This window comes from Piliocolobus tephrosceles, chromosome 13, assembly GCF_002776525.5.
Source record: "Piliocolobus tephrosceles isolate RC106 chromosome 13, ASM277652v3, whole genome shotgun sequence".
Classification (NCBI taxonomy): Eukaryota; Metazoa; Chordata; class Mammalia; order Primates; family Cercopithecidae; genus Piliocolobus; species Piliocolobus tephrosceles.
Genome location: NC_045446.1, coordinates 37,924,642 through 37,943,377, shown reverse-complemented (window position 1 = coordinate 37,943,377; position 18,736 = coordinate 37,924,642). Strand labels below are relative to the sequence as shown.

The window sequence follows — 18,736 nt, the reverse complement described above, 5'->3', positions numbered from 1 at the left end:
GCCTCCCTGTGTCTGTCTGATCAATACAATGTATGTTTAGAGTCTCTACTATCTGTGAAGCACTGTTCCAAATGAACTGAGAGGTGGAGTTATAAGATAAATTAAGATGTTGTTTCTTAATGTGCTTATAGCACTGACTGGAAGACAAACACAATATGCTCAAATAATTAGAAAATGAACTAAGATTAAATAAAGTTTGTATTATCTGCTTTTCTAGAATTACCACATACCATCAATGATACCCACCATTTTATATCTTCTCAACAGTAGCAGTTTCCCAAGTTCCACTTTGACTAGACTTGAACTTTAGAATATCAAAGTTTTAAAAAAGTTGGACCTGCATGCATATTACGATTGTAACATTAACGATAAGAGAAAGGTGTGTGATTATGGTAACAGACCACAATATGTCAATCCAAGATATCCTATTCTAATGCCCTACTAAATCTACCTGATTACACATCCTTCTCCTATTATACTTCCACTCGAACTGTAGAAGAACATCGTGAGACACCGGACTGACTTGTTCTTCTAGCTTCTATTAAAATGTGTCCACTTTTATCAATTTTATAGTTTTGAGTGCAGCACAAATTCCATTTGAGCAATAACCAAAAGTTTTAAATGCCATTTAGGTAGTCTACTTGCAAAGTTTATCTACAAGTGAAGAGCAAAATTACCTAGTTAGACAATTTTCTTTGTGTACATTTGACACAGGAAACCTCAAAAAAGCAATAACCTAATTTTTACTGTTTGGGTGTCTGTATACCCTGTGTGCTTTATAAATTTGTTGGCCTTTCTCTTATACCCCACGATTAAATTGTGTATGTATGAATGAAAGCATATACATTTTAAGTTAGATCTTATGACACTGAATCTTTATTCACTTGTGTCCTACAAAATGGAAACTTCCTGTGGTTCAAATGAACCTATTTAGATAGAATATAGATATATAGATAGATAGATAATTATATGGCTGAAGATGTGTGCCTTATAGCATCATTTACATGTGAAAATTGTAGTTGTGATAATCTGCACTGTGCATACTATGCAATGTAGCTAATATTTATTTCTACAGAAAAGTTACTCATTTGCAAAGGTATCATTTTAGAGATGACAAAGTGCATTTATGAAAAGTCAACAGAAAGGGGGCACAAACTTGAAGGGGAGAAGTAACTACTAATACAAACTGCATAGTGAGTAATGACAAGTATTAAATTACAGAAAACAAAGCTTTCTAACAAGTTTGCCAATAGCTATACACTAAAATAGGAAATAACCCCAAGTCCTGCAAGGTGATGTCTTATATTGAATTTATGAGGAAGCACTGTTGAGTTGTGAAATGTAAAAACATAGAAAGAAATACAGAAAAACATCTGTCTAATTTACTAGGAGTTGTGTAAATAGACTCTATATGTGTTTAAACATTTGGTTTATCAATCATTGTGCAAACATTTTCTTTTTTTCTTTTTTTTTTTTTTTGAGACAGAGTCTCCCTCTGTCGCCTAGGCTGGAGTACAGTGTCGCCTAGGCTGGAGTGCAGTGGCACAATCCCGGCTCACTGTAAGCTCCGCCTCCTGGGTTCATGCCATTCTCCTGCCTCAGCCTCCCGAGTAGCTGGGACTACAGGTGCCTACCACCACGCCCAGCTAATTTTTTGTATTTTTTTTTTTTTTGGTAGAGACGGGGTTTCACCGTGTTAGCCAGGGTGGTCTCAATCTCCTGACCTCATGACACACCTGCCTTGGCCTCCCAAAGTGCCGGGATTACAGGGGTGAGCCACCGCGCCTGGCCTGTGCAAACATTTTCTGAGTTGAATTGGGGTAGTGGATTTTAATTTTTGTCAGGTACATATATGCACTGCTTGTAATAATTTTGTATGCTAATATATTTATGAGTAACTACAGTTTGCTTCAGAATTAATCTTCAGAACAATGTATTGTATCTTTAGAATATCTTGCCTCAAATCATAAGTTTTTAGCATGTTATTTATAATTTTGATATCTACTATGATGAAGGGACATTGATAAATTAATAAGATATTTTAGTTATTGTGAAATTCCAATGCACAAAGCTTGGTATGATACTTTAGGACCAATATCGCAAACAGTAAATAGCTTTTGCTATCAAAGTACTGACTGGGATGCAGTTTAGGAATTCCCACATCCGTATCAATTGGGAAACCCATGAGATTCTAGAAATTAGAGGCAGCACTAAACATGGTTTAAATCTGTATTCAGCTAGCCTCAAGCTTTGCAATAGAAGTCATATTTAAATATTTCAGAGGCATTGTGGTAGATATAAAATTGGTCACAATCTTTTCTTTCCTATATTCACTCTGTTTTCAATGAGATTTTGCAGCTCTTCCCATCAAGAGACAGAGTCTATTGAACAGGTCTTGGTCCTCATGTTTGTCAGTAGACTGTTGCAGGAGTGACATTATGCCAGCACAGAGCCTTGAACTCAAAAGATCTTCAACTCCCATTCTTTCTCTTAGGATTCTCCCTTTACCATGTGAGTCAATCAGAGCTAGTCTTGAGGAGGATAAGAGACCACAGGGACCAGAGGCTAATAAACACAATTGCCCCAAATGAGGCAAATAGAGATAGGAGAGAATCCAGCAGCAAAGGCCAGGAAAATCAGACCTATGAAAAATCTCAACTGAGACCAGAAGAGCTACCCCGCAGAGCCCAGCCTGTGCACAGAATCATGAGCCAAAGAGTTGTTTGGGGATGGTTTGTTTCTCTGCAAGAGATAATGGAAACAACCATAAATGTTAAAGGATAACACATTGGCTAATACCAGTGATTGTTAATATGAAGTTAATTCTTCTTCAATGTCTAGGAAGATTTGCAAAATTGTCCCAGAGTTTGACACAGCATATTCATAGCATGCATTTAATTCTGTGGAGCCCAAGTGTATTTTATTTTATTTTTTTATTATACTTTATGTTCTATGGTACATGTGCACAACGTGCAGGTTTGTTACATATGTATACATGTGCCATGTTGGTGTGCTGCACCCATTAACTCATCATTTTAAATAGCATAACTGAAATCACATGGTATTTAAGCAACCTATCTACAACTTTCTAAAATTGTTTTTTTAAAAAACTGTTTACAAAAGTGCCTTCCTTGTGAAAATATTAAATCAGGGTAAAATTCCAAGATTATTATTAATCAAAATGTGTTTATAGTTAACAGCTGTCACAAACATACAATGTTTTAAACATGTTTAATTTTTCTGAGTACAGAGTAAGTGTATATATTCATGAGGTATATGGGATATATTGATACAAGTATACAAAATGTAATGATTACACTGGGTTAAACGAGGTATCCATCACCTCAAGCATTTATCCTTTGTGTTACAAGCAATCCAATTATACTCTTTAAAATGTACAAGTAAGTCAGTATTGACTATAGTCACCCTATTGTGCTATCAGATACTAGATCTTATTTCTTCTTTCGAAATATTTTTTGTGCCAATTAATCATCCCCTCTCCCCTTGCCCTACATTTCCCAGCCCCTGGTAATCATCATTCTACTCTCTATCTCTATGTGTTCAACTGTTTTAATTTTCAGCTCTCACAAATAAGTGAGAACATGAAAAGTTCGTCTTTCTGTGCCTGACTGATTTCCCTTATTATAATGACCTCCAGTTCCATCCACAGTGTTGCAAATGACAGGGTCTCATTCTTTTATGGCTGAATAGTACTCCATTGTGTATATGTTCCATTTTTCTAAAATCCATTCATTTGTTGATGGACACTTGGGTTGCTTCCAAGTCTTGGCTGTTGTGAATACTGTTGCAATAAATATGGGAGTGCAGATATTTCTTTTATAAAACTTTTCTTTAAGACCAGTTTACTTTCTGTCTTACCTCTTGACAAAAGGCTTTTTCATCCATGTGTAGCTAAGCAATTTAAGGAAGCATTTTGTAATGAAAGGAAAGGAACATTCCCAAAAATCCATAGACTGAAGGACCTGGTCTGACTGCAAGCAAAGTTCTAGAGCAAATGAGGGGGATTATTTTTAAGATGGTTTGGGTAAATATCACCTTTTCTTGTTTCATGAATATGGAGAACACTGGGAATAACCTATGAAGATAATGAGGTCCTACCGCCAAACTGTATGATCCTCAAAACTAGACTCCCTCTCTCCACCAAGGAGCCACATCCTACATACCAGCTGAGGCCTCTAGATGTGGTCGATTTACAGGGATTATCTATGGTTAATCTAGGTTAGCAGGAATAAGCCTATGGTAAAGAATCCATGGCATCTGTAGTGGGCGTTAGCGAAGCTCAGCTACATAGCTCTTTTGGTCTCAGCTGGGATATTTCATGGGTCCACCACTGTCACAATGCCCAAATTAACTACAGATATTGCCATTAATGAGTCTGGGAATATTAATCTATTTTTCAGTTACAGTAACTTCACCTTTGAAAGGATATTGGGTGTCAGATCAAACAGGAAGAAGGTTACGGACAAGGAAAATCTGGACATGAATATTTTAACAGTTCATTAAAATTAGATCACAAGGCCATTCACTTTGATTGTGTCAACTGGCATTGGCAGATGGTGCTCATCTTTATCTCAATGGGTATCAGAAATAATTTTCTCTAGGGCTGGAGACACTGGTCATATGTTGGAGAAGTTGAGAAGGAGATGGCTTTTATAGTCTTCTACAGCATACCTTTTATGTGGATGTCAGGAACTATTTCATTTGCCTAAATGGCTCTTTGCTTCCACATTGTGTATAGGACTTAGTATTCTGAACGTGCTACTTTCTATTTTTGTCCAGATATTGTGAGATGGTGATGACAAACTACAAGATGAATGACTAACTTGGCTCTGTATGGCTGCTTTAATGGACAAGATTATACATGAAATACTAAGAGAATAAATTTTACTTCTTTTTGGGATATTCAGTTTCTAAAGAAAATATTTAACTTTAGTACCTGAAGTAACCTTTTATTTATATTATTAAGTGGTATCCTAAATATTTAATTTTCATGTAAATCATGGGTCACACAGAAAATCACCTTGGCTTATTAATCTTTTTGTCCATGTTTTTAAATTTATCTTCTTACCTAACATTAAGAAGTCTCTTTTCGATCAGCCCAGAGGAAGCTGGTCCTGTTTTCAGACTCTTTGTATTCTCTGAAATACTGAAAAGGCATTATCCTCCCTGCAACCCTAAAAGGAATCTCCTTTCCTTGTGCCATTTAAGTACTTAGTTTGACCCTCAGAAACCTTTCTTAGTAAGTGGTGAAGACTTGTTCTACATTAGCTGATTGCTAGTGTAAATTTTCCAAAAGATTTAGTGCAAGAGTTTTCAGAGTTGCTTCAGATTTTCTGTAGATTACTTAAACCCGTGTGTGTGCGTGTGTGTGTGTGCACACGCATGTGAGGGAGTGGTGTATATGTTATGATAAAGGTAGCATTTCACATCAGGAAATAAATGTTAATCATTCAAAAACATGCAAATGTTCTCACAACAACTAGTCAATTATTTGGAAAGAGTTAAAATATTCTTAGATGACATCTCACATCTTATAACAAATGAATTACTGAAGAGCTGAAGAAGTATACTCAAACTGAATATATTGAAAACAAAGCAAAACAAAAATAAACATTTTTTTCTAATGACAGAATGGAAAAATTGCTTCTTTAAATGGCCTTTTAAAATCAATGATAAAATTAAGCATGGATAGACTTACTATTTAGATACTAAATATATCAGTGTCAAAATTCTGATAACATTAAGAAGAGACGAGCTTAAGATATGGTGATCAGCTCACATGCTGGAAAATATATACATGCTAGAAGAATGGCTAATATTCTTAATTCACACAGATATAACGTAATTTTTAAATATAAGAATGAAATAAATTGAAAAGCAATTTAATTTTAAGATATATAACCATCAGCTGTACTATTAATTACAGAAATACAAATGTAAGCAATGTTTTTTGAACCAAATTAGAAAATGTTTATATCAGTATTAGATTTTGTTGTACTTTTAAACTATAAGCTATCATTTTTATTCCTTGCTGGTCAGTATGTATATTGAGCCAAATTTTCTGGAAAACAATTTCACAAGGAAGGTTCAGTACCTACAAGTAATTTTGCCTGTTGACTAGTTCTAGGAATTTATGCAGAGAATGCAATTAGAAGTTAGCCAAATTTCTGGGTGTAGCAGCCCATGCCTATAATCCCAGCACTTTGAGAGGCTGAGGAGGGCAGATAAGTAATCTGGAGTGTGAGCCCAGGAGTTTGAGAACAGGCTGAGATACACAGTGAAACCCTGTTTCTACAGAAAAAATACAGAAATGAGCCGGGTATGGTGGCATGTACCTGTAGTCCCAACTACTCGGGAGGCTGAGGCAGGAGGATCACTTGAGCCTGAGAGGTGGAGGCTACAGTAAGCCATGGTAGCCAGGCGGAAGCAGAGCCGCATTGTGGCATGTCTCTTTAACTCTAGACTCAGCGTTTCTGTCTCCAGTTCAATCTCTGAGATATACCCTCAGAGATATTTTCTCTTTCCAAAACCCTGAAACATTACTCTGAAGTAAGGCAGCTCTAAATTGTAATAATTGTGTGGCTAACTCACAACCTCCTGTAACTAGATTGACCTGTTTGCAATTTATTCTTGTATCAACAAACTCCTAAGTAAAAATAGTAATGTGTTACAAATATAATATCACTAAACCTCAGCAAAAGTAGTCAAATAATAGAAAGTTTCTATTCCTTGGGATCAATTAATAAGTAGATAAATATTTTCAACTGAATCTATTACAGTATGGGAACTCCCCTTACCAATCAAAATACAAAATAAGCACCACCACCACCACTAAACACAAAATAAAACTCACCACAAAAGCTCCTATAGCTGCCAACAGTTCTGTGCAGCACTGAAATATGTCTACAGCAGAGGACTAGGAAATCATGACGTGAAATGATTTACCTGAGAGAATGCAATTAGGTGAGAGATGGATTTGTTGGGGAAGATGCCTTTAGTTCCCTGAAAGACTATAAGGGGAAAAAATGTGCCTGTTTAGGAAGTCATATTTCATATGCAATACAAAGAAACAAAAAAGATGTCAAAGATGTTTTCTCTTCCCTGACACTAATGTATCAGTAATGAAACACATAGAGGTTTCTCAAGTCACCAATGTATTTGTTTTTCCCATGAGTACTTAAGAATTCATTTTGGGAGATGCGTCTCCTAAATCTCCCTGGAAGATGTTAGCTCTAAAACGAGAGTTGCAATAACTTCTCTGCAAGAAAGTATACATAGTTTGATGCGATGTGAAAGTAAATTCAATAAATTAATGTATGGGCATACCAGTTAAATGGTGCAGATAATGGTTCTACTTGACTTTTGAACATTCAATCAATGATGGGCTAAATCAAACAGTTCTCTAGTTGTTCAGACATGAAAGCAGCCAGGGAAGACAGATCAGAAACCATGTTATTTGAGCATACCGAGAAAGTCAAATCTACCTCCTTAATCTGTCACCTCCAAGCCCTCCAGGCTGTGAACACTGAATTGGAAGTTTCAATATTAATAATAATAATGTTAAATGATTATAACAGCTAACATTTATTAGGGATTTTAACAGGATTTTAATAACTTCTACTTTTCTATCATCACAACAACTCTAAAAGGTAAGGTCTATTTTTACCCCCATTTCATAGGTGAAGAAATGAAGGCTTAGATGGCTATGTAACTTTTCTGTTATCACACAGCTGGTAAGGAGGCAGGAAATATACACAGGGACCACACTGTCAAGCACTGTGCTACACTGCACATAATGGAGGTGCATGCAAGGGACTATAGAAGCCACGAGAAAAGTGAATTGGGTAGTTAGCAACCATGTTCACATTACTGGAAAATTATGTTTATTAGAGATCATGAATATTGTGCTTTTTTTCAATGTTTTATACTTAAGATAATATAATAAAATTGAGGCTCCTGTGCTTAGTTATATACTGAGAAATTTTAAAACACTTGTCTCTAGCTTGCAGCTTATAGCCCTTCATCTCCCTCTGTCATCTTTCTCCATATATTTTGGCACATAGCCTTCTTAACCTCACCAGAGACTCAATCGAAATATGAATATTTTGAGGAATTATCACTGTAGAGAAGAAAATACCTACCGAATAAAGCACTGTTGTGTTTACTGAATAATTTCTGACACTTCTGTTTTAAAAAACTAATTATTATTGTTTTGTGGTGGTTGACTTCTTGCATGATGCAAACCAGGATTCCAGATGAGGGTTTCAGTCATGGAAACCCATTTGATTTCATTAATCCCTTCCTGCCATAGATAATTTAAACCTAAGTATTAGAGTAATATACCATTTGTTCTTTAACTATTTCTAACATTGTGTGAAGTTATGTTTTTCTATTTCTTGAGCCTGCTGGAAAATCAATTTTAAAGCATGCTTATTAACTCAAGACCATATACATTAAGTGGTTACTTCTTAGGTTCAGTGTCTTGTCAGTCCCAATTACAAGCTGCCCTACAGAGGCTTTTTTAACAGAAATAAATGTAACCCTGTGTTGCATTTCTTATGTGGATATTAACTAAATGGGGACAAAAGCATTCAATTTTATTTGCTTGTTTACTTTTAGGTGACAGTTAATTCCTGTGCTCTGAGATTACAATCTTATCATTATGTGCGGCTCAGAGACAATATAATGCAACGTGAAGTTTAACACATGCAGGATTTTTCAGAAACCACAAAGCTTTCAATTGTACCTTTCTCCAGTGAACAAGAAAATGAGGCAATTTCCTTTAAAAGCAGAAAAAGAATTATAGGAATTCCTGGTGAACTCTACTCCAGTATCAAAAAAAGTTACCTAGATCACCATTAAAAAAGTTAGTTGTATTTTCCAGACCACTATTATCAAACTGAAACACACCTCCCATCTTTCATGTTAATCTGCCCAGCTCATTCAAATGGCACATACAATAGATTATTAATAATTGACAGTAAAATCATAAAAATGTCGCTGACATTATATTACTAAATGTCACTTAGGTGACTCATGCATAGACATTAACCAATGACACATGAAGGCAGCCCCCTATTCCACCCTATAACCAACTCCTAAAATGCAATTAATAAAAAAAATACAGATATAAAGAGATGAGTTATCTTTAAAAAATGATTATTCAAACTAAGACATTTAAAGAGTAGGCTAAAAACCCTCCAGTCAAATGCTTTGTGTAGCACTCAGTATGTAACATTCTAGCTAATGGAAAAAGCAGGCGGTGAAAGGGAGAACTTTCAGTTGTCACACTGAAGAGTGCTTTAAAGAAGATTGTCATTTGAGACTCTGTTGTCAGCAATGAGGGATTCCAAATGCAGCTGAACTCAGAATTCTGACTGTGGTATGTTTAAAAGTGCATCAATCTAGGAATTCTATACTATTTTTATATTTTCTTAAACATATGTAGAGAAACCAATTGAGAGAAATTAGTATTGATTTCAGAATTAGAAATGAATGTATCTGTTATTTCAAAATACTAGATATATATTTCAGAGTTAAAAAAGTATGATCTAAATGTGTTATTTTTAAAATATCTGTGTTTATCTTGCATGTAAACCAAATATCACCTCTCTGAAGTTTTGTCTTTTTAAATGTATTTATTGATTTCATTGAAATAGTTATTCACAGCATCTACTCTAAAATGGTTTTTATTCAAAAACATAAAACATATTTACCTTTAAAATATTTTCAATTTTTCTTAATTTTATACAAGATTTTTAACTGATTTTCATCAAAATAGAAAGTCTTGAGGAAAACATCTGAATTTAAAGGAGCATATCTCATAGCATCAAATGTTAAAATAAATAAATCACATCAGGTACGAAATTCACTGTGATGTAAAATGTTTTCAACCTGCTGTCTTTATTTTCTCACAGTTTTAAAGGTAATAAGAAACTTAATTTTGACTCAGTTCATATTTTGATTTGTTTAAAATGTCAGATGCTTCCATCTGGAGAATTTCCATTTTTACATCTATGTTAAAGATAAGATCATATAGCATAGATAATCACTGATATGGAAATAAGTGTTCTTTTCTTTACGAAAAATAAGTACTTAAATGATTTCTTATATAATATTAAAAATATAAAAATCAGTGATGAGAAAAGGTCTGTTCAAATGTACTCTCTGCAAATTACTTCCACTAAGGGAATATTTAAAGTTCACATATATATAATATTTTAAAAATGTTTATTGTATTGAGAACCCAATAGAAAACCATAGTCCATGCTTCATCACAGACTGTTCCTTTGAGAAAAATGTGGATTTGTGTCTTCATTAGATAAACTAGAGAACCTATGATTTAAGTAAGAAATAAAAGTAAAAATTGGTGGAAAGAGACTAATATAAGATAATCTAAGAAACAGCACTTAGTATAATACCACTACATAATGGCAATTCAATCAATATTTTCTTCTTAGTTTTTTTATTTTTTATTTTTTAAGTTTTGTATTTACATTTGCTTCATGATTTTTATTCTTCCCGTGGATACATGTCTTATCATATGGTATTCAGCATCACACTTTATCCAGTTAACCAAGGTCAGATAGCTCAAGTGTTTTGGATCCAATCTGAGTCCAATTTGAGTAAAATTAATCTAGCTTTTTTTGTAATTATTATACTACATTGCTCAGTGAACCAGATTTCATAAGACACTTCAAAGGAAACTATTACTTCCCCCTTAATAACATGAAATCAATATAGACAAAATTAATCACAGAGAAATAGTGTCTGATAAATTATCTGGACCAATTCATTGTTTGAACCATTTTCAGAGAAATGCAAAATGCATTTTTCCATATTTTTACCTAATTTTAGCTAAATTAATACATACTCAGCTATTAGTATAAAAGTAGGTTCATATTTGAAATTTTTTCAAAAGTATGTGCTGCATAATTATACTTAATATTCATAAGAAATATGTATGTCTCACTATCATAAAAGCAAATTTATAAGCAGAATTATCACTAATTGTTAAAAAATAAAATTATCCTTGGACTTCTCTTTCAGCAAAATGAGACATTAAATTCAGTGATATTTAAGGTTCAAATCTCACATTCTAAGGAATTCCGGCTACATCATCTTTAAACAAAGTATGTGTGTTCCCTTCCTAAACAGATACCTTACAGCAGTGGTTGCACAAAAAAATAGATAACTGGACTCCACCCCCCCAGAGCTTCTGAAAACAGTAGCTCCAGTTGAGGCCTGAGAATTTGCATTTTTAAGTTTCCAGGTGATTCTGATGGTATTGGTGCAGATAGCATATTTGAGAACCATTGTCTTAATTCTCCCCTTAATATCTTCAGTGTACTCTATTTTGAGAATTCACCATGTGCCAGACTCTATATACTAATCTGGGTATGCATTATTGAATAAAACAGGCAAAATCCCTAAGTGTGCAAAGCTTGTAGTCTACTGGAGGAATAAGAAAATAAGCCTACATATAATTATCTATTTAAAGTTGTCATAAGTGGGTGCAGGGTAGAAGAAGGGGAGTTACTTGAGTGATCAGGAAAGCAGCTTATTAAGAGCAAGAAATGAGAGATGAGAAGTCAACAGAGAGAAAAGTGGAAAAACGTGGCATTCAAGGCAGAAGAGGGACCTATGTGAGGGCCCTGGCATGCAGAGTATCCAGATGTGTTTGAGAAGCGATGTGCTTATGTGGCAGAAACACCGAAACTGAGCACAAGGATGGCCAAGAGGAGAGGTGAGAGAGAGGTGAGCAGACACAATGCTGCAGGGGCCTATGATGAGGAGTTTGGATTTGATTCTAAGTTTAAAGGTTTTTGGACAGATCTCTGTTTTTGTAAGATCACTCTGCCCCTTTGGGTGGGGAAACAATGTAGGAGGTGGGGACAACACTAGAGTAATGCAACTCAATAAAGGCGAAAGTGGCTGGCCAAGACTGGTTAAAGGTAAGGTGAATACATCAGACAGTTTCCCACATCAGAATGGGGAAACCACTTAGATATCTAACTACAAAGGTGGAAGTTAGAGAAATCACATTGGAATTGATTACTTAATGACAAGGACACAAGTCAAGAAAGTAAAAAAAGCAGGCTAGAAAGCTAAGTTATAAGTGTGTGTGTGTATGTGTGTGTGTGTGTGTGTGTATGAGAGAGAGAGACTTTTAATACTACTGGGGATATAGGTGATTTTTAAATTTTGTTTTGTTTCCTGCAATAAAAAATACATATTCTAACATTTCCAAATTCAAATATTGCATTGAGTAAAACTGGCTTTACTCAATCACAAGTTGAATTATCATTTGATTCATTTGCATATGTGTGTGTGTGTGTGCACAGATGCGCGCATGCCAGGTACCATGCAAGAAACAGTGGATATGAAATGAATATGACATGCTTCCCATTGTCAAAAAGTTTGCAGTTTACTGGGGACAGTAAAAATAGGAGCTTCAGAAGAATGGTCCTCAAATTTTAGAATGCATAAGAATTATGCTTTATATCATTTGACAGGACTTCCAGATACCAGTGACTCCTATAATACTCCAACAGGTGTTGAACATACTCATCCTTTTCCATACCCAGATATATTTGTATATGGAGTTTCCTCGACCTGGGAAGGCTGACCACCCTTCTCCATTCATGTTTTTAGGATTTAAATCACATATCACTTCTGAATGAAGGTTTTTTCCTTCTCAAGACAGTTACTTCATCTTTGCCCTCATAGCACTTGCACTTCCGCCCCCTCATAGCACAAATCACACAAATTGCAATTATATGTCCTCCTATCTGTCTCCTTAACTAAATTACTCTCTTTTCATGGAGGGGGACAATGGATTATTTTTTTCTCTGTAATTACCTCTGCACTGTGCATAGAGGCTGACTCATAACAGGAACTCAGGATAAACTTGTCAAGTAAGTGAACTACTGAAAGAGAATATTAGGGAAACATTGGAATACGTGGTATAGAGTTATTAGTGTGGCCTTCAAGAGTAAAAGCTCAATTCATGGAAGGGAAGGAAATCAATCTTGTCTTTAAAAATTGGCAAAACTTTTTGAGTAATTTTACTTATAAGGATTTGTAGTAATAAAACAACTGAGATATTAACAGAGATACATGAACAGGGATACTCACTGCATCATTATGAATCACAGCAAAGAATAATTTGGCAAAACAAGCCAAAATATCATTCAGCTGGAGGTAAATAATGGTAGAATCATAAAACTGAATATTGTTTAGGTATTTGAAAGTGCAGTGAAACAAGGCCAATCTGCACCACTAATTCTCAAGTGTGCCATCACACAACAAGAATAAATAGGGAAATATAAAATTGTATTTCCCGCCCCAGGGAAACACTGTATTAAGAGTAACGAGATCTGGTTCTGGGATTCCCTGGCCCAGCAGATCCATTCTCTATGCTCTGCAGACCACCAAGCCTCAGAATCTCTTTTCTGAAAAGTCAGAAAATGTTGGGAGAGCCCCAGTACCCCATACCCTTGATCACAAGTCTATTCTTTGCATTAAAACAAGATGAAAACAACCAATCACTCTAACCTAGAATAGCCTTTGTTTTCTGGCCCACATTAGGTAGAAGAGATAAGAGACTTTACATAATGATGTATTTAGAGATATATGGTGGATTTTTCCTGTTTTATGCAAGTATCACTTTCTTTGTTGGCCCTCTTTCCCTACTTTAAGCTAGCCAACAGAATTATCCCTCCTGTTGGGTAGAATGATAGACGCAGTCATGTACAAGTTTCCCAAGCTGAATTCCACTCTGAGATGTTCTCCTAGAACTTACATAGGAAAAGATATTCCCCTCTTAGCTACAGGAAGAAAATTATTTTTGGTAGTATTACAGCAAAATATGCAGGAAGTCATCAGGCTCAGGTTTTTTCTTCACCCAAAACCTTTATGCAAGCAAAACAAAACTTAACTTGGAGGCAATTTTGTCTGTCTTGAAAAAAAAAATCTAGCCTCAATCACAACCAGGCAACTAGCTGATTGGTTATAGAACTAGGGGTCTCTCCTCACACCACACATAAATGAGGCAAATGACTAGGTGTAGTCATCAGGTAATTACTTTGCTTCTGTCTTCAGGCTATAAAAGCTCACTGCTTGTACTGCTGGAGCAGAGCTCTCTGAATTTCTTCCAGTTTTACGTGTTGCCCAATTCATGAACTGTTCTTTGCTTAAATAAAGTCTATCAAATTTATTTTGTCTAAAAGTTTTTTAAGAGTAGGAAAGAATGAGAGAGAAAATCAAAAGCAACAGAATTAAGAGATGGAGATACAGAAGAAATATAATACTAGAGTAAGACCTGACAGGTCTATTTGGATTGTGAGAACCTGCTGTTATTAAAGCTATACTAGCTCTGGACTTTTCAGAGGTAGAGAGCTGAATAATTTTGGCTACATAGACTTAAACAATTTTTTGTTAGGAGAGGCTATGATTGTCTAGTTCAAATTAGATTTGTCATTTAGAACTGAAAGAGTCCTAATTAATATAACTACAATTGAATAAGAATAGATTTTATAACACTGTGTACAGAATTCAATGTGTGTCTGTAATAGTCTGTTCTTACGCTGCTAATAAAGACATATCTGAAACTGGGCAATTTATAAAGGAAAGAGGTTTAATGGACTCACAGTTCCACATGACTGGAGAAGGCCTCATAATCATGGCAGAAGACAAATGAGGAGTAAAGTCACATCTTATCATGGTGGCAGGCACAGCGCTTGTGCGGAGGAACTCCCATTTATAAAACCATCAGATCTCATGAGACTTATTCACTACCACGAGAACAGCATAGGGGAAACGACCCCCATGATTCAATTATCTCCACCTGGCCCTATCCTTGACACCTGGGGATTATTACAATTCAAGATGAGATTCAGGTGGGGACACAGCCAAACCGTATCAGTGTCTATAATATATATTGCAAGTCATATCTCATCTGTAATATATATGCACTCACAAACAGTCAAATCTACATTTTTGAAAGGGAAGGTTTAAGAGAAAGAGAACTCTAAACTTGTAATACCAAATTATCCCTGAACTGTTATCTTTAGCAGTGCTTCCACTTTCTCCTTATTTCGTATCAGTCGTGCAACTTTAGGAAAATAAAAGCACTGCAGGGAAAAATTAAGAGGGAGTTGAAAATATCATTGCTAGGGGCAGAGGAAAAGGTTTGGACAACTGGAGGAACAGCGTGAGCAAAGATATAGAGTTTGGACTACATTGTGCATGTGCAGGGGCCAAAGCAAGAGGCATACCTGGCTACAACACTGCGTGGGAGAAATAGGCTGTAGAAGGAGTACAATTCTGAGGACAATAGGGATTTATATAACAATCTCATGCAGAAACTTCTAATGCCTCATACCCACAAACACAAACTTCCATGGTATTCTTCAGATTTACAAAACACTTTCCACAGTCAGCTGGGATAAAGAGTCAGCCGACTGAGCCTCTGCTGGTGGTGCCATAACATCATTAAAACAAGTTAAAAGCACATCACCAGTTCACTGGGCTTCCATGTGTAATTCTTTACAAAAAATGGCAAACCTTTCAGTTTATAAGTGCCTGTTTGATTCTTAAGAGCAAATACACCAGTTTTTTTGTTTATTTCTTTATGAAACAACATGTTAGGCTGTGGTCTTTTATGTATTTCATAGTAGTAGTAAGTTAAAAATAAAAATGAAAAATGTAAAGGAATTCCAAAATTAATTGAGCAGGCCGGGCATTCATGCCTGTAATCGCAACACTTTGTGAGGTCGAGGTGTGTGAATCGCTTCAGGTAAGGAGTTTGAGAACAGCCTGCCCAACATGGTGAAACCTTGTCTCTACTAAAAATATAAAAATTAGCTGGGCGTGGTAGCTCGAACCCGTAGACCCAGCTACTTGGGAGGCTGAGGCAGGAGAATTGCTTGAACCCAGGAGGTGAGGGTTGCGGTGAGCTGAGTTTGCTCCATTGCACTCCAGCCTGCGCAAGAGAGTGAGACCCTGTCTCAAAAACAATATAAATAAATACATAAAAATAGTTGAGCAAACAAGTTGCCGTCTTTTAGAACTTGGCCCCTGGAGTTAGAACACATGAATTTGAATCCTGGCCCTGCCACTTGCATGCTATGTGACACTGGAAAATTGTTTAAATTTTCAGTGCCTCTGATTCTCTGTTTATAAAATGTGGTGGGGGTGGTTACAGAAAATAATACACACCTCAATGGGTATTTGTGATGAATCAATGAATGAGTATTCAGTGAAAAACTTAGAAAAGTGCCAGCACAGAGTAATTGCACCATAAAGAAAATGTATTCATCTTATTACAGATGAAAAAGAATAAGGAATTGAGATGTTAAGTGACTGTTCCAAGAACATACCGCATAGTGAATGGCAAAGCTAGCCTTTACCCACACCACAGGCTGATTTTGTGTGAAAAGGGAAGTGAGGTTGAGCTTCTTGAAAGGAGAGATGATTAAAAGGATACAGGTGGTTAGAAATTCACGGAGGAGGAGAAGGAGGGGGAGAGAGAGAGAGGAGAGAGATCTGGGAGAATAAATTTGTCTAATACACTGTGTGATATACAATCTTAAAATCTATCCTCATTTTTCTTTACAGTACAGGTGGAAAGTTCTACTACATTCACTAATTTCCACAGGTGGGATTTTTGGGAGTGAAATTACAAAGATGATGAAGGGAAGTTCATATATGCTATATGTTGTATGTTTATAACCTATAACAAAAAGACCTAAACTGTTGAATACTATAAAGGTAGTTTCTCCTTGCACAGCTAAATAAATTGTGAAATGTGTTTCAAGGAGCTTGATCATGTCTAGGATGGACCCTATTGATAAAATTTATCTTCAAGTATTGCATGGAGATGGAAGGTGAAGAATGAAATAAAGCACCTGATAAAATGGACTAAATGAAAGAGAAAGCAAAGGGAATGTCCATAAACAAATTAGGGATCATTTGCTGCTTTGGGAAATTTCTAAAAGTCAAGGAAAACCTAAGCAATATATAAAGAGTATTGACCTCCCCCATGATCTATTTCATATGTGCTCAATTCTGTTATAGGGTGTTTCTTTTTTCCTTTCTTTTTTTTTTCTTTGTTTTTGGAGACTATGCCTCACTCTGTCACCTATGCTGGAGTGCCGTGGTGAAATCATGGCTCACTGCAGCCTCAGACTCCTGGGCTCACGCATTCCACTCACCTCAGCTTCCCAAGTAGCTGGGAGCACAGGCACATGCTACCATGCCTTGCTCATTTTTGTTTTTTTTTTTTTAATCTTCTTTTATAGACAGAGTGTCACTATGTTGCCCAGTCTGGTCCCAACCTCCTGGGTTCAAGTAATCCTCCCACTGCAGCCATCCAAAGTGCTGGGGTCACAGGTGTGAGTCACTCTTCCCAGCCTTTAGTGTTTTTTGAATCATGTGGAATATGATGGAGATTAGGTTTGTGATTTGGGACTGATTTTTTTGAATACTTACAAATCTAGCCTTTTAATTTTTCCATTTTGCAGGAATTTGAATACAGATATATATACGTGTGTGTGTGTGTGTGTGTGTGTGTGTGTGTATATTTATTTTTAAGTCCTACTTAGAAATTATCTGACTTCAGATGTTTTCATATCTGTGTAAGGGAAATTCATAATATATATAATTGAGTTTTATTTGTATTTATTTCATTATATTGTTTAAAAGTATATTTAACATTATCTTTGTTTATTTGTAAAAATTTAAGGGGTACAAGAGCAGTTTTGCTACGTGGATATATTCCTAGTGGTGAAGTCTGGGCTATTAGTGTATCCATCACCTGAATGGTATAAATTGTACTCATTAAGCAGTTTCTCATTTCTCAATCCCCTCCTAACCTTCTGAGTCTCCAATATTATTCCATACTGTATGCTCATGTGTACAAGTTATTTAGCTTGCACGTATATGAACAGGAGATATTTGACTTTCTCTACCTGAGTTGTTTCCCTTAAGAGAACGGCCTCCAGTTCCATCCATGCTTGGTGCAAAAGACATGATTTCACTCCTTTTTATGGCTGAATATCACATTTTCTCATTTTCAGCCATCCATTGATGGACACTTAAATTGATTTCCTGTCTTTGCTATGGTGACTAAGGCTGCAATAAACATACTAGTGCAGGTATTTTTTTGATATAATGATTTATTTTCCTTAGGATATATACCTAGCAATGAGAATGCTGGATTAAATGGTAGTTCTTAGTTCTTTAAGAAATCTCCACATTGTTTTCCATAAAGGTAGTATTAATTTACATTCCCACCAAGAGCCTATAAGTGTTCCCTTTTCTCTGTTATTTTTGGACATCTTAATCTTAATATTAGTCATTATGACTTTTGTAAGATGACATCTTTTTGTGGTTTTAATTTGCATTTTTCTGATGATATGGTTTGGATTTGTGTTCCCACCCAAATCTCATGTTGAAATGTAATCTCCAGTTTTGGAGGAGGGGTCTGGTAGGATATGATTGGATCATGGGGTCACTTTCCCCTTGCTGTTCTCATGATAGAGTTCTCATGAGATCTGGTTGCAAAAATGTGTGTGGCACTTTCCCTTTACTCTCTTCCTCCTGCTCTGGCCATGTAAGACATGCTGCCTTCCTCTGTGCCTTCTACCATGATTGTAAGTTTTCTGAGTTCCCCCTGACCCTGGCAGTGTTTCCTATGCAGCCTGCAGAACCA

The 18,736-nt window shown here is 35.8% G+C and overlaps 1 protein-coding gene across 3 annotated transcripts in view; it reads left to right on the top strand.

Moving 5' to 3' along the window:
• Nucleotides 1–18,736, top strand: part of ANO3 (anoctamin 3) — a 474,227-nt gene that overhangs the window by 265,443 nt on the left and 190,048 nt on the right. The window contains exon 1 of one of the 3 annotated variants that reach the window (XM_023230340.2): nucleotides 9,175–9,403. The exons of the other annotated variants lie outside the window; for them this stretch is intronic. The gene's annotated coding sequence lies outside the window, so the exon portion shown is untranslated. Of the gene's footprint in view, nucleotides 1–9,174; nucleotides 9,404–18,736 lie in introns of those variants that run through there. 3 annotated transcript variants of the gene reach the window in all.